This window comes from Lolium rigidum, chromosome 5 (genome assembly GCF_022539505.1).
Source record: "Lolium rigidum isolate FL_2022 chromosome 5, APGP_CSIRO_Lrig_0.1, whole genome shotgun sequence".
NCBI lineage: Eukaryota > Viridiplantae > Streptophyta > Magnoliopsida > Poales > Poaceae > Lolium > Lolium rigidum.
Genome location: NC_061512.1, coordinates 208,161,459 through 208,169,295, shown reverse-complemented (window position 1 = coordinate 208,169,295; position 7,837 = coordinate 208,161,459). Strand labels below are relative to the sequence as shown.

The 7,837-nt window shown below is 46.6% G+C and overlaps 1 pseudogene; it reads right to left on the bottom strand.

The window, feature by feature from the left end:
• Positions 1-339: 339 nt before the first annotated feature.
• Positions 340-3,114, bottom strand: LOC124657001 (annotated as a pseudogene).
• Positions 3,115-7,837: the final 4,723 nt, after the last annotated feature.

The following is a 7,837-nucleotide window of genomic DNA, read 5'->3' as shown; positions in this document are numbered from 1 at the left end:
ATTTGAAGTACCCATCCATATCTCGAATATACCATATTTTAGAAGAGTGACATGTATGTCGATGAGATATAGCTGATGAGACCAAGAAAATTCCGCACAAACCAATAAAGATTTCTCATTAATTAGTTATCCTACCTATAAACAAACAATAAGTTATTTTCTATTTATTAGATCATGATGACATTACTTTTATATTCTATTCATAAAATAATTTCCCTTAAAAACACTTTGCTCATTAAAGATAATAATATAATATAGATCTCTTTTGCAAACAAACACTACAGTGTTACCCTCGCATTTGCGAGGGCCATCTTGCTAGTTAATAGAAAAGAGAATACTAATGACATACGTACATTATATAGATGGATTCAACTGTTGGTCATCACTTGCAAACGCATAAGGAATTGCTCATGCCCACGCATTGTCTGGGTGCGCTTAAAATGGTCATCGATGATGCCATTAATCTCCACAGCTGAGCGCTTTTGGCTGCTACTCATTAACCCATCGAGGAACCTAAACCCAATTTTGTTTTCCAATAATGGCTGCACTTTGTAGCCAGTTTCCAGCACAAACATTCTTGCATTAACAACTAACAACATTACATGGTATGATTGATCTACTAATCAGCACCCACCAAAAAGGTCATAATTCACTTCGGGGTGGATGGATGGATCGGATCTGTACAACATCATGCAACTAATAAATCCCCATTTACTAACTGACGAGGTGATGGCAAGGTAGCACGCATAGACCGTCATCAGATCGTACATCGCAGCCCTCCCCACAAGCACAATGTAGGAGACGAAATCACCAGGTCCAAGCTTGATGCCCCTGCTGGACTCGAACATCTCAAACTCATCATCGGGAGGTTCTGATGATGAAATTTATCTTTGCTCCTGGGTAGGGACTGAACTGTTGGCAGATGCAGCTGACACCAATGGAGCTGTCTCTTCTTCCTCGCGCTGCTCAATCTGAATGACAGCGTGCTGAGGTCTCCCACCTTGATTTGATGTCTGTGTTGTTGTCGCCGTTGGCATCTCCCCTTCGATTTGGAATGTGGAACCACTTGGGCTAGTCATTTCTCTTGAGCGTCTTCCACCAAGATCCCTCATTTCCACCATGGCAGGACCCAAATCATCCTGCTGACCCACCTGGCATACTGGTTTGCCGCTTTTTTCATCAAGAAGCATAGCCTAGCCTCAGCATCCAAAGGATGCACACAGCTTTCTTCTTTATTAAATTATTCGCAATGCCTTACAAGGGAAATACAAAGATCAATCTCGAAGTCTCCTTCCTAGCGACAACTCGCTATACCTACGATGAAGGGGGGACCATGAACAAGGCCATACTCCCTGATGGTACACCAACACACATCATCCAAAAAACAAAACCCTGAGGGTGTACCATTGCACACGTCGCAGAGTTTGCAACCGCCATCTATCTCGAACCCATCTCCAAACGAGATCAACGTATTGACCGTGTCAGGCTGCCGTCGATGTCACCATAACACCAAACAGCTCCACCACCCTGGCATACTGGTTTGCCGCTGATCGGCCAGAATTGGCCGGCTGCATCTCCTCGGACCACACTCCCGGAGCATATGAGGGTGAACTCTCAGCTGGGACTACAGTTGGGCGCGATTCGTAGATGAGCGCCGGGAGCTCATCGTCCCCGGACGAGGCCAGCTTCACAAGCATCCTGAGCGGGCCCCACGGCGCGAGCACTGCGACGAGGTCATAGACGGCTAGCGCGACGAGCATGATCCAGGTGGTCCACTCAGGGAGCCTGAAGAGCCATGCGGCAACGATGACGGCGAGCGTGACCATGTACCCTTGGCGGACGAGGATGGGCACCGTGGAGGCGAAGACAGGACGGCTGAGGCATTGAAGAGGAGCAGGAGCGCGGTGGGCGCGTCGATCGGGGCGTCGACGCGGCGGAGGACGGCGATGGAGGACAGCGACACCGATGCTCCCACCCATGGAGAAGAGGACGAAGAAGGCGGAGAAGCGCATGTAGTTCTTGAGGCAGCCGGTGCAGCGGTAGTAGTAGAGCGCGACGAGGACGACGAAGACGGAGGCGTCGAGGAGCGTGCCGACGAACTTCTGCCCCGCGGAGTCGGAGGGGGACTCGAGGTAGACGAGCCACGTGCGTGGCGGCGGGCCAAGTAAGGGAGATGGGAGCGGCGGCGAGAATCTTTGTTAGGGTTCCACGGGAGGAGATCTTTTTTTATGGAGACGAGAGGAGATCTGGGGATGATGGGTCGGGGGCGCTGGCTTAATTCTTCCTTGGTGGTATTCTGAACTGTTTTCACTTATCGGTGGCAGACGATTGTAATTAGCAAAGCCAAGTACTACAATAACATATCGTATCGTCGGATGTAAATTGCACGGCTCGAATGTTTCCAATCTCCTTCACCAAACGCGTTGTACGACCTACGACCAACTTTAATATAATACTCGAAGATTTAAAGGACGCAAACATCTTCACTCGAAGAGAATTCAGTTTTCTTTTCAAAAAAACTGAAGAGGCATATGCTCCCGAGAGAATTAAAGCTCCATCCGTATGTTAGACTTTGATTTTTCTTTTGTTGACAAAAAAGATATAGATGCAGATGCTCACACCTATGAACTCACACAAGAGATTGAGCGGGCAAAATAGGAAATTGACGAAGTCACCGCTTGCGTATTATATTGTTGCTTCCCAGTAAAAGTGTAATCGTTGTAAATGGTTGGAACAAATACAGAAAAATGAAGCAATTATCATAAATTGTAGCAGCCGATGTTGATGAGATGCCTCCTTGAATGATCGTCTCCACCACCTGGATGCAATCAGTTTGAACCGTTAAAATTGTTACACCTAATCTGTTGAGCTAGCACTAGGCCTTCCCTCAAAGCAAAGGCCTCTGTCATTGAAGCATCAGAAACATAATTCAAAACTTTATTGTCCGTCCCCAAACAAGTTTCTAAATGATCCCAAATTACTGCTTGTAGAGCCAGTGATCCGGAAAAGGCTTTAATTCACCATCTATACACACGCGAATTTGTGCTTAATTTAAAGGCATGGCTGGTGATCAGGCGATTGAGATTTAATAAATCTCAGTCACCTAACCGTCATGGCAGTGTGTTGATTTTCAGCGTTTTGTAGTATTTGGATTAGTTTCAGTACTAAAGGATTGCCTTAACGTAAGGTCTGTTGGGCCTGACCCGGACTTTTGGCTCTCGGGTGTAGGCGCACCCTATATACTCTAAAAAATGTAGTAATTTCAAATAAAGTCAAAAAAATTCGAATCCTTTTGGGAATTAAAGATAATCAAGTATTGTACTCGTATAAATTTGTTTGGCCAAAAAATGTTTCACATTGACTTCAGGCAAAAAAAAAAATCTATGACGAATATAGCGTGAATAGTACTTTAATATAGGACCTTCAAGTCTGTTTTTTTCACCCAGGAAACAAGAGAAGTTATTCCATGGTGAATCTTTCGTATACGAGTACAATACATGATCATCTTTGATTCCCAAAAACATTTGATTTTTTTAACCTTTTTCTGAATTATTATATTTTTTTCCATATAGGGTGCGCTTGCTCCCAGGTTCACCCATGCAATTTCGCTGTTGGGCCGCCCTCCAGTATATGGCTCTTTTCTTTTCTTCTCATGTAGCGTGCCAACTTGCAACATACATGATTCTTTTTCTTCATCCTGATGTGCCTTTCTCGCCGGTGAACAAAGAAGCGTATGAAAAATATACATTCTCGTTAACAGTTGCAACCCATGTATCCACATGTAACAAGAATATTTGCAAACCTACATACAACGAAAAAATACCAGTTGTGATCCACATGCAACTAAAAAAATCTTAGTTATGATCCACACACAGTTGCGACCCACGTGTTGCGACCCAAATGCAACTAGAAAAATCTTAGTTCCGATCCACATGCAACTCGAAAAACCTCAGTTGCGACCCAAATGCAACTAGAAAAAAATCTTAGTTCTAACTCACATGCAATTCGGAAATCTCAGTTGCGACCCACATGCAACTGGAAAATCTCAGTTGTAATTCACATGCAACTTTCCATACTTCTGTCGCTCCATCCCCATATGGGTGGAGAAACCGTCATTGTCTCGGTTGTGATACCGGAGGCTCTAGGAAAGTCGGAGGAGAGAGCACTCATCTTGGGGTGGGCTTACTACTTATATGCTTTCAGCAGTTATCCTCTCCGCACTGAGGAAAATCCCAGTTGTGACTCAATGCAACTAGAAAAATCTTAGTTTTAACCCACATGCAACTGGAGATCTCAGTTACAATCCACATGCAACTGGGAAAATCTTAGTTGCGACCAAAATGCAACTAGGAAAAATCTTAGTTCAGGCCAACATGCAACTTAGAAAATCTGTGTTGCGACCAGCATTTAATTAGTAAAAATTTCAGTTGCGACCCACATACAACTGGAAAATCTTAGTTGCAATCCACATGCAAATGGGGAAAATGCTAGTTGCGACCTACGTGCAGTTGGAGAAACTCTCAGTTGCGACCACATATAACTAGGATAAATCTTAATTACGATCCACATGCAACTCGAAAAAATCTCAGTTATGACCAGCGTGTAATAACTCCCTAAACTAGCACAAATTAGGACGTGATCAAATGGACCAGGACATTTTTCTCAGCTGCATCACATGTGTCGCTTTTTTTTTTGCAAAGAACAAGCAAAGCACATAAAAAAACGTCAAATCTCAAAAAATGATAAATGCCATGCATGCTACAGAGGCGTGGTTGCACGATCGATTGACCGCCAGCCAGCCACTTGCTCGCGTGCATCGCGGCGAAATTGGAATCGTGGATGCACATCAAGTACCCGGCGATGGTCCACATCATATACCTGGGCCTGTCTTTCGACATCCCACTTGCTCGCCCGATCGATCAGCCGCCCACCGCGAGATGAAAAAAGGCAGCGTGTTCTTCCGTTCGGCGTGCTATATATCGCAAAATCAGATTGCTTTTTCCCCACCGTAACGGTGGCAACGTTCATGGACCATCCACACATGCTCTGATGGTTGTTAGCCAAGAAAATATATCTGGCATGCATCTTGTTCCTCCCAAAAGTTTCAGGGCCAATTTGAAGGAAAGAAACGTTGGCGCTGCAGTGCCACTAGCTATACATCACATGCATCTCTGTATCCGGGTTGCTACGGAGGAAATTGCAGTGCATTGCGTTTTCAGATTGCAATGATTGATTATTCTTGAATATTCTGGTATAGTGGTGGTGGTGAGCAGCTCCACCAAAGTTGCACAGACAGTGAAGCAAATCGTTCGTCACTAAAGTAGACAGTTACAGGTAACTTCGAATTTTGTTCGTCACTCGTCGACGTACGACGTAGCATCCAACGCTGCTGGTTCGTCACCGAAGCCGTCTTTCTGTTCGCCACCATCGCGACGCACGTAACTCCTGCTGTTGCCATGAAACTGGACTGGAATTGCTCAGAAACCGGCAGATTGCTTAAAAACATGTGATCTTTAAAATAACTGGTGTTCTAAGGTTCGAATGGAAAAAATTGTCCCGAGCAAATACGCTAAAACCACTTGCCCTTAAATTTTGTAAGAGGGCCGAAAATTTGAAGCCCCAACGGCCCAACCCTCATATATGCTGGTTCAGAAGATACCCCGTTGGTGCCCTGTATTGCATGAAAACCCCTTGTGGGAGGGACATTTCAGCCCACGGGCATCCAAGCTCCTCCGCTGCAGCCGCGCGCAGCCTTTGATTTCGGACCCCTTCTTGATTTGTCACCGTGGGAGGTGGTCGCTCGCATTTTGTTGGGATCCCGTCGGCGGCGAAAGTTGGCCGCCGTGGATCCCGCGTAGAATCCTCCCACGCCATTGAACCAGTCGAGCTCGCGGATGCCATGGATCCCGCATAGAGAGCGCTCACCTATGCCATCGAGCTAGGTTGCTCAGATCGACCGCGTCAGAGTAGAAGCCACCCCTGAAGCTGATTTGGTGGCACCCGCCCCGGAGCAGAAGCTACTGCCCTTGCTGTTGATTTAGCGGCAGCCGCCCCAAATCGACCGACCCTGCTATCATTTGAAAGGGCATGTTTTTCCCTATGTTGGTTTCGATGTTTGTTAACAACACATGGATACTATCCGTTTTTTACTTGAGCATGTCTAGTTAATTCTAAAATGAGCAAATTGTGTGATGTATCCTCAATTTCTTGAAGCATTGTGAAGGTAAACCCGATGTTTTTCTTTTCAATTTGTAGCTAGGCTTCCAGTATTATTAAGAGGGGATAACAAGAGGTTGGCGCGCTGGCTTCTGATCATTAAGCATCTTATAAACCACCCACGACTTTATTCACAAAATTCCAGGTCATGGTACTCACCGATGACGAAGGCAGCGGCCAGCGGCGCCCGGGCACCAATCTACGATCCCGCAGATGTGGCGGTGGCGCGGGGTTTGGGATAGAACACGAGAGGAGAGAGCGAGAGGATGGGATAGTGTGTGGCATGGGTTTTATGTTAAGGTTTACATATATTGCAGACAGTGGTGCGGTCCGTCTACACGCTACCGTAACAAACCCAATGGTGGCACGACCCATCACACCATCATCACATGCCTAGTGGTGGTGCGGCCAACTTGGACGCCGTCAGAAACAAGTCCACCGGTACCGCTGCTCTAGAGCGCAACATTGTCATCGCATTCCGACCGAGGAAGGGGTGGTGGCTGAGTCCCACAAAATGGTGGCCTTTCCTTTTGGATGCAACGTTGCCAGTAAGCATGTAATGGTTGCGGTCGACATTCTGCAGCGACGATGCGAAAATTTGGTCAGAAAATAGGGTGTGTCTATGTCTCAGTTGACTGATATTTTCTTATGTCCAAGTCACCTCACAAAAGTGCAATTGCACTTTAAAAAAGTGCAACTCAGTCCAATTGCATATTTTTGACAGAAAAGTGCAACTCAAGCACTTTTTGTAAGTGATTTAGACTTAAGAAAATCTAGTTGAAGACATAACAAAACCGCAGAAACTAATGACCAGAGACTGTTTCTCGTGTATGGCGGTTCCGTTAGTTTCTTGATCTTCTTTCACTTGTCAGCAGGAAACATCCAGGTGGAACAGAAAATAAGATCGTTCATGCGGGCCGTTGCAATCTCACCGATGTTGGAGTTTAAGGATTTTTGCGTCGGGCAGGGAGCAGGACGCTGCATGGAATGGACCACGCAGCATGCACGCCGCCACCAGCCGCTGGATGCAGCCATCCACTCGACCTGTTCGCGGCGCCGTCTTCGTCAGTATCAGGTACGTTCAAGTATGCTACGCAGGGCCATCAAAGCTTTGGATGCTAGCTATCGGGTCTGGATTGATCTAGGTACGTCCTGTGTAGTCCGTGGCCACACGTACGTACGTACACGCGCTGCCCAAGAGATTGAGATTACTGCCCAATCATTGTTCCTCTCACGAAGATCATCGTGTCACAGCCTAGTCCTAAGCTATGACCAGAAGAGCAAAGTAATCAATGGACGAACAAGTCAAGCCAGGCCCCGCGGACGAAACCTCACCTCCACAATCTATCTACCGGTCTGGATTGATCGGACGCAACACGGCGGACGGGGACAACCGCAGCTGGGCCGCGGCGGTTTCTAGATAGATAGGCTCGTGCGAATTATTGGCAGTAGGTGATGTGAGCGGCGTTTTCCCGGCCTGACGAGATCATGCATGAGAGGCCCTGTATCTGACTGATCATGGCCAGATGGGCGCAAAAAGGGAGAATTGACTATGCATTGCCCGCAGGAAGTTCTCCTTCTCGCTCTCGTTCTTGGAAAAGGCAGAGTGATGAATCGTCGC